The sequence below is a fragment of the Mobula birostris genome, chromosome 17 (assembly GCF_030028105.1).
Source record: "Mobula birostris isolate sMobBir1 chromosome 17, sMobBir1.hap1, whole genome shotgun sequence".
NCBI classification, from domain to species: Eukaryota; Metazoa; Chordata; class Chondrichthyes; order Myliobatiformes; family Myliobatidae; genus Mobula; species Mobula birostris.
In genome coordinates this window covers 32,795,020-32,803,057 of record NC_092386.1, presented here as the reverse complement: position 1 = coordinate 32,803,057, position 8,038 = coordinate 32,795,020, and the positions used below count along the sequence as shown (strand labels likewise).

The following is an 8,038-nucleotide window of genomic DNA, read 5'->3' as shown; positions in this document are numbered from 1 at the left end:
ACAATGCAGACATTGATGATGCATCCCCAGTCACCTTTGAGAAGGTAGTGGTAAATCAACTTCTTGAAGCATTGCAGTCATTCTGGAGATGGTATCCCATACTACTGATGTAGTAGTAAAGGCTGCAGTGATTTAGATCTAGGGAGTAAGAAGGAAAGACAATATGTATCTAGGAATGACGTACTATCTGGAGGAAAACCTCTGAGTCTGAAGCCCCTGATTTTCTTGGTGATAGAAAGCACAAATTGGAGTAGGACTGAGCTATGTGAGTGACAGTGGGCATTTTAAAGATATGCACTGCAACACTGTGGAGAGAAATTTTATTCAGTCTGGGATACCAATCAAGTTGGTTCCTTTGCCTTGAATATTATCAAATTTCTTAGCTGTCACTGGAGCTACATTTATCCAGGCAAATGAATAGTTCTGCATTATACCCCTGACTGGTACCTTGCAGATTGTGGAAAGAATTTGGACTTTGGAGAGATGATCCACTCATTATCGGATATACAGCATCTGACTCTGGCACAGGAGTTAGGTGGCTGATTCAGCTGAGGTTCTGGACAGTGGTGACTCCAGGATATTGAAAACAGGAATTTTCAGGTGGCTCTGTGGTGCAATGGATAGCACATTGGACTTCTAGCAACTGAAGTGATTCAAAGGTTCCGGGTTCGAGTCCCAGCGGAGTCGAAAACCTTTTTTCGGCACGGACTAGAAGGGCTGAGATGTCCTGTTTCCATGCTGTAATTGTTATATGGAATTAACAATGGCAATACTATTTAATGTCAAGGGAAGGTAGCACAAATGCTCCCTACAATTAATGCTACTGTGTGCTTCTTTAAAATAAATTTCAAGTTATCATTGCCAACCCAAATGATCCTCCTTTTGAGAAACAACTTGAATATGCCCTCTGTCTGTCTGGTATTCTCTGCCTATTATGCAGCTCAGAAAGTAAAACGTTTGTCTAGACACATGGAGCTTTAGGTCTTCTATACATGTTTCTGGTCCCATTCTCTTTGCCATATCCAATTATCACATTACTTCGGATTATATCAAGTAAATTAAATTAATTGAAAGCAGGTTTCAATGAGAATATAGTTCTCATGAGAGCTGAGGCAAGTCATCCACTCTTCACTTCAGTCTGAATGTGTGTGTTTCAGTTTTATTTTCAGCATTCTGTTCTTGGATATTCCTCCTCCAGTCGGTCATTTATGACTCGATCTTTGATCTGATCCATAGCATATGGAATCACTCCTTTCTGTCTTTGCTGTTTAGCATGCAAGCAGTGCCGTGTTCCAGCTTTTAGGCAGGCCTGGCACTGCAGCTGGATTGCCCCTGTCGGAGTCTTCCATCAGCTGTGTGGGGGCATTTGCAGCAGGGTAATAAAAATGACATTGATAGATTTGATCATACTGTATAATCTTTCCTTTATTAGGCGCATATCACTTCAAATTTGGCCATGTTTACCTTCCAGAATCAAACAGATGTTAACATTCATTATGCAGGCTTCACACATGAAAAATGGGAAAGTAACTCATGCCGAAAGAATAATTTTGCCACTGGCAGTTTTTTTTTCAGGAGAGGACAAAATTGATAGATGTTGCATTCATTATACGTATGGGGGCTGTTTACCCCAAAGCAGATACTGAACTGATTTACCCTCCTGTGCCACTAAGGAGTACATGATGATATTTATCTATATATGCACATTTTATTCCATATCTGTACTTCAATGTCTAATTTTAATATAATTCTTTATTCTTATAATTTTTGAACATTGCTTTTGTTGCATGATGTGCTAACACACCGCAACAAATTCTTAATACATGTATATGGGGAATAAAGTTGATCCCTGATCCTTGAATGGAAGTAGAGATTACAATTTGTATAGAACCCCAGCTTGACTGAGCTTTCACTTGCACTATCTGTATCTGTCTTCAGTAAAAATCCACTTTTGTAAACATCTCTGAAACATGTTTTCATGTGAGTATTTTTTTTAGTTCAAACTCTATTAATTTATGAAGCCGACATTTCAAAGGGGACAGGTCAGGGGCCATAGGCAGGAATTTTCATTATGACTTGACAATCAGCAGTTATGTTCAGGAATTCTCCAAAGATTAACCACTTTCAAAAGAGGCTGCTGAAGTGACAAGGGACTGCTCAGGTTGTGAGGGCAAGTCTCTCACAGCTGACCCCCAGCAGGCCATGCCTCTGCCATAGCTCACTCCTTTTGTCTGTCACACTGTAGCAATGACCTTTAGTGACACAGAGCATCGGGTTACAAGCTGGTGAGAAGATAAATCCTGCTCAGCAAACATAATTGACTCCTACTGCTCAGTGTTTGTAACGCTCTGACCAATCAGGAGGCTCAACAGCGCACAGAGATTTGCACTGCTACAGTCACAGGCAATGACAATATCTTTCATGTCTTTTGCATTAAAAGAAGGAGCCTCACTGGCCACAGATAAATCAATGCAAAATGAAGGTCATACATATTTAATGATACTGCCATTTGTGTTCTGCATGTATCACAATTACATTTAAAAATATACATCTACTGAACAGAGCAATAAAAGACGTTTAATTTCATTGCTTTCTTTGTGTACTCAAAATCATACACAAAACCACTGCACCAGAATATGCAAATCGTGGGTTTTGTTATTGTTTATTGATTTTGTGGGAAATCAAGATTAAAAATGAAATGGCCATAACAGCTGTATATCATGCAGAAGTCTGGGGAATAACTCCCATTTTAACATTCAAAGGGTAATGTAATTATTGTTTCTCTTCCTTTGATTTGTTTAGTTTATTAATTAGTTCATAGAGATGTTAACCCTGCTTCTACAACACCCATGTTTAATATTTAATTTGTCATTTATAGCTCAAGCTAAAAACAAGATAATATATATGAGGGAGACAATTTGAAGTAACAATGCAATCGGTGCTGTTCAAACATTGGCAGTTTCAATCTGTATCATGTTACTGTTAGAAATATCTTTTTTAAAGGAATAGAAGGAGCAATAACAGGCAGAAATATATTATGCAACTTTCAGTGTTACTTAAAATTGAATTCACAAAGACGTTTTGGATATTTTTTAACAGTTATGCAATGGTGACACTTGTGGACATTGAAAGCATTACATAGTATGTGATGGGGAAGCATTAGGCCATTAACTTCCAGTGAATCTCGGACTGGCGTGGCTTGCACACTTGGACAGGAGGCTGTGCTGTTCCTTTTTTTATATATTTTTGTTCGGTGCAAAAACTAATCAAAACAGAACAAACCATCTTTCTGGTAAATGGTGCCATCAGAGATCTGCGGATAAGGCACACAACTCTGAAACTCATTAACAAGATGGAATGGTTCCAGAGAGAAGAGATATTTAAATAATACAGAATAATTCTTGTCATTTTCAGGGAACAGGAGCTTTTCCATAAGCTTTTTTTTCTCTCTGCCTATTTTAAATAGCAAAGAGGTGACCGTATTACAGAACATGGACCAGAGAAAAATGACAGATGCTATTGAGGCTCTTAACAAATACTATTCTTACAAGCTGCCTATAACAGCCTAAGGCAAAGTAGGGAGAGAGGATTATACTCTGTTTTCTCATTTAAACCATACCACTGAGGCAGGGTAGACAGCTGAGCTGCTGAAAGATAAGGAGCAGAGCGAATTGCATTAGGGATCTGTAAGAAAGCAGAAGCACTCTGTGTTTTCTTGTTGCAATAGCACGAGTTTCCTGAATCATCAGAGATTATCAACCCTCTGATCCAGTTCCTCCTAATGAAGTCTCAGTATTACCATATTCAGAACATTTTGATGGAAAGGATTTAATAAACCAGTTCCTATTTATTTTATTTATTTATTGAGATACGAATGGAATAGGCCCTTCTGGTCCTTCGAGCTGTGCCGTCCAGCAACCCCTGACTTAACCCTAGTCTAATCACAGGACAATTCACAATGACCAATTAACCCACCAACCAGTAGATCTTTGGACTGGGGGAGGAAACCAGAGCACCCGGAGAAATCCCACGTGGTCCCAGGGAAAATGTATAAACTCCTTACAGACAGCAGCAGGAAAAAGGACAAGTAATAGGGCATGTGTTAATGCATATTAAGTACATAGTAGAATTGTAGGAAATCTATGGCAGAGGTTTCTAAATCCAAGGCTAACGTTGGTGTCCCATAAAGACCAGCTTCCCTGTATCTTTTCTTTCCTGGCTAACAAAAGATGATGATTTTCACAGACATGCATCAGAGAAATTTGGAAACAATTAAAAACACATTTCCAAGACTGCATCTGTTTTCACATAGAATAGGCTTTCATCACTCTCCAGTTTTCCTTTCTTTTTGCTGAATGTGACATAAGACAATGTGAAAGCTCTCTTCATTTTTCAGGGTCAGGAAGAAAGGATTTCTCCAAAAACAAGACAATACATTCACTGAGAATTCCGGTGTTGCTGGTACAAGTCCAGTGCTGAAAACTAGCAAAGGAGGAGATTTTTTATTTAATAGAAACCTTTTGGTTCTTGAATACATTCTGGAAATAGAAAATAATGAGATGATTCTGAGTCCATTCAATTTTCAGTGAATTATCAATGTTTACCCCCGGAGAAGGTATCAAGGTGTTGTCTTGAAAGGAGGTTCTAGAATACAGAGATTTGAAGTTAACAGTGGTTAAACAAGGTGTACACTTATGATGAATGTCAAAAAAGATAATGTCTTCTTTATGTAAAGAAATGCTTAAAGTGTTCATATTTTCTGCAGCACAGTGCCCATTGTTACATCAGCAAGGCCCACTCATTCTGTTTTCATTGTGAATGATGAAGGGCAATGCTACACAGTGTAAAACTGCTAAATCTATAACCAGCCTTTATGGTAAATTTCTATTAGGAATCACAGTAATAAATACTTACATTTTATTTTGCCCTTTAAAAGTTAATACAAAGGTTGTCTGGAAAATCACTTCCATCATCTCTTGGAGTAATATAGGGACTTAAAAACAATTAATAAATATATATTGTTATGTAAGCTCCATTATAAAATAAGTCTTCTTTGGTAAGGAGCTTATAAATGAGGATTTTGTTGCAAGTGTTTTCAAAGATGCTTGCAGCTCTTATTCATTTGACAATCACACACATGCAGATTGGAGAGGATTGGCATGTCAAATCCATCACCAATTGATTGGAATAGATTACTGAGTTGATGGAGCTGTAGGATTCAGACTGTCTTTCTGCGGAACTCGGTGAACAAACCCTTGTTAAATGATGATAGGTTATTGCCTGTATGCTTTGCAGAACAAAGCAGCAAACAGCACAGCAAGATCCTCCAAGGGCCAGCTACAGATCAACAGAGATAAGGCAAAATAAATATTATATGTGCTAATACCGCTTATGGAAAATAAATCTTATAGAACTGTCTATATTAAGAGGTTCACTTAAAATAATTGCATTATCATTTAAATATATCTTAGTATGGCAGAATTATCGAAAACCAAGATTGTGTCACAGTGTCACATACAGCTTTTATTTGATATATCCCTCCTGAGGACATAAAAGAATTATCTGTAGTACTAATGATAAAAACAGACAATTACAGAATTGTCAGCATAAAAATATTTATATTTGTAGATTGAAGTATAAAATATATAAAATGCACCAAGATGAACTTGACTGATAAAGCTGAGAGCAGTTTTTCAAGCAGCTTTTAAACTCTAATTCATATTTCATCTTTTGAAATGTAATAACAAAGACATATGATATACCATTTAAATCTCACCCATACACTGTAAGATTTGACTGAAAGTGGTGCTGAATGGTATCTACCTACAACGTTTTATTACCGGTCCTTTAAATCAAGTGACATGTATAATGCCATCAGATATTGTGTATAAATTAAATATGTCACTGGAACATCAGCCAACCAGGAAAAGAAAGCCAATTAGCACCAATTAGTTCACATTAAATCCAATATTGATTCAAGTTGCCTCTATTTGTGGACCACATCATTTCAGAAAATCAAGCTGATCATTGATTTGTTTCTGTACATTCGTACATTTTACAGAAGGGTTGTGTGGATTACACTAAAAGCTACGCTTCCTACATTAGTGACGGATTAGTGCTCTGCTTTAAATCAGATGTAATATGGATCCAAATGAATGACTACACGTGATCTACTTAAGTACAATTGCAGTCCAGTATTCTAATTTATGTTCTTGTACCTATTGACCTTAATGAAAGGACACAAAAGGACTGTTATAATGCTAATGTTTTCTTGCAAGCAGTCTCACTCCTGCTGTGGATAATCATTGCTCTACATTAGAGTCTACAAAAAGCAATCAGATTCAGTACTTCATGCTGAACTTTATGTACTCTTACTTCTGATACATAAATAAATCCCATTTCAAATAACAAAATGTGCCATGCATCGAGTGCTTTTTAGGCTCAATAAAATTCCAGAGACACAACTAATCATTTTTATCCACCTTCTGTTTTAGTGTCACACTCTGCCCTCTCTCTCTCTTTTGCAAGTTAGCTCTTTGGCATATCAGATTGGATTTTATACTGAAATTGTTCATTTGAGAGGGATGTGAAAATTACCAGTACTTAGGAAAATGTGATTGCTTTCCTGATAAAACCAGTAATGGGAACATTATCTTAGCAGTTTCATTACATGTGATCTTGGTGTTACATTACATTGGATTGATTGTACACAACAGCTGTAATTCAGTCAGCCACAACATTGTCACCAATAATCCTTTGTTGTGAGGAATCTCAACTCTAGAGATTTATGCATGATATTTGAGATGCTTTAGGAGCCAACTCTATAGCCGTAGACCCACCTACAGAAGGTACAGGTATTTCCTTCTAAGGTCAAGGGGTTCTTTCTGTGTTCTTTCTTTTTCTCAGTCCTATAAGCTTTGAGACCAGATCAGTTCTCCTCAAAGCCAGCAATTGCCTAATGGAGTATACGGTACTGATATCTAGACCTGCTAGACTTTCAGCATGTTCTTGTTGACTTTCTTCTGACCACCAGGGGATCCCTAATAATGGGCAAACAGACAGCAGGGTGCTTGTTTGGGAAGCCAGATAGATCTACACCCGGTGTCCTGTCCATATTCAGAAGAGGAACAGAAACAGGAGAAGGCTCGTTAGATCATTACAACTGGTACATCATCTTAAGTGCTAATAACTGATCCTTTACCTTTGCCCCACGCTCTTGCACTAACCACTACCCCCAAATTTCTTAACTTTTCAACAACCTATCAATATCAGCCGTTGACATTTCTGGACCTATTTGGGTAGACATATTAAACTCGGGGTGAAGAAGTTCCTTCTATCTTAGTCCTGAGCAGTGGACTGCTTATTTTAAGGCAGTGAAGTGGTATTCCCACTGTAGGGAAATATCATGAGGGACTTTGTTTCTCTGCTGATGGTTTTAGTGAGGATGCTGGTGTTTGTGCACCGACTAAAGGCTGATTTATACTTGTGCGTCAAATGTATACCGTAGGTACAGCGTAGATGCGTACCCTACACTGTACTCAAAGCCGAACTTTACACTGTAGCCTAACGCGCACCTCTCCCAAAATGTAACTACGCGTCACGGCGACACAGACCGCAACAACTGTGATTGGTCTGCTTGGTAGCATCGCATTTCCTCCTACGCTGCAATAGCTTCCCATTGGGCCACTGAAGGGCAGGGGAGGAACTCTTGCTGCAGTGCTTTCCATAAAGCTTTACAGACCTCCGAAATTATGGAGGACCCTGTGCTTGACGCCAGTTTGTAGCTAGCTGCTACAGCCTGTTGACTTCCACCTGAAGCTAAAACTCGAATGGTGATTGCCAGTCTCTGAGTATACTGTGCATACACTGATGCGAAATAAATGGTTGAAGACGATGAACCAAATTGTCAAATCTACCTGCCGACATCCAAAAATATTTGAAATGCACTTCCTCGTCCATGTCTCTCAGTGGCCGGACAAGCACAGAAAATTCACCCTCCTTCAGTTTCAGTCGCCATTGTTTGAAGTTTGAGTTTCTT

At 38.4% G+C, this 8,038-nt stretch overlaps 1 non-coding gene across 1 annotated transcript; it reads left to right on the top strand.

Moving 5' to 3' along the window:
- The first annotated feature begins 602 nt into the window (after positions 1–602).
- Positions 603–687, top strand: trnar-ucu (transfer RNA arginine (anticodon UCU)). The gene is given in 2 exon segments: positions 603–639; positions 652–687. It is a non-coding gene; the product is annotated as a tRNA-Arg (tRNA).
- Positions 688–8,038: the final 7,351 nt, after the last annotated feature.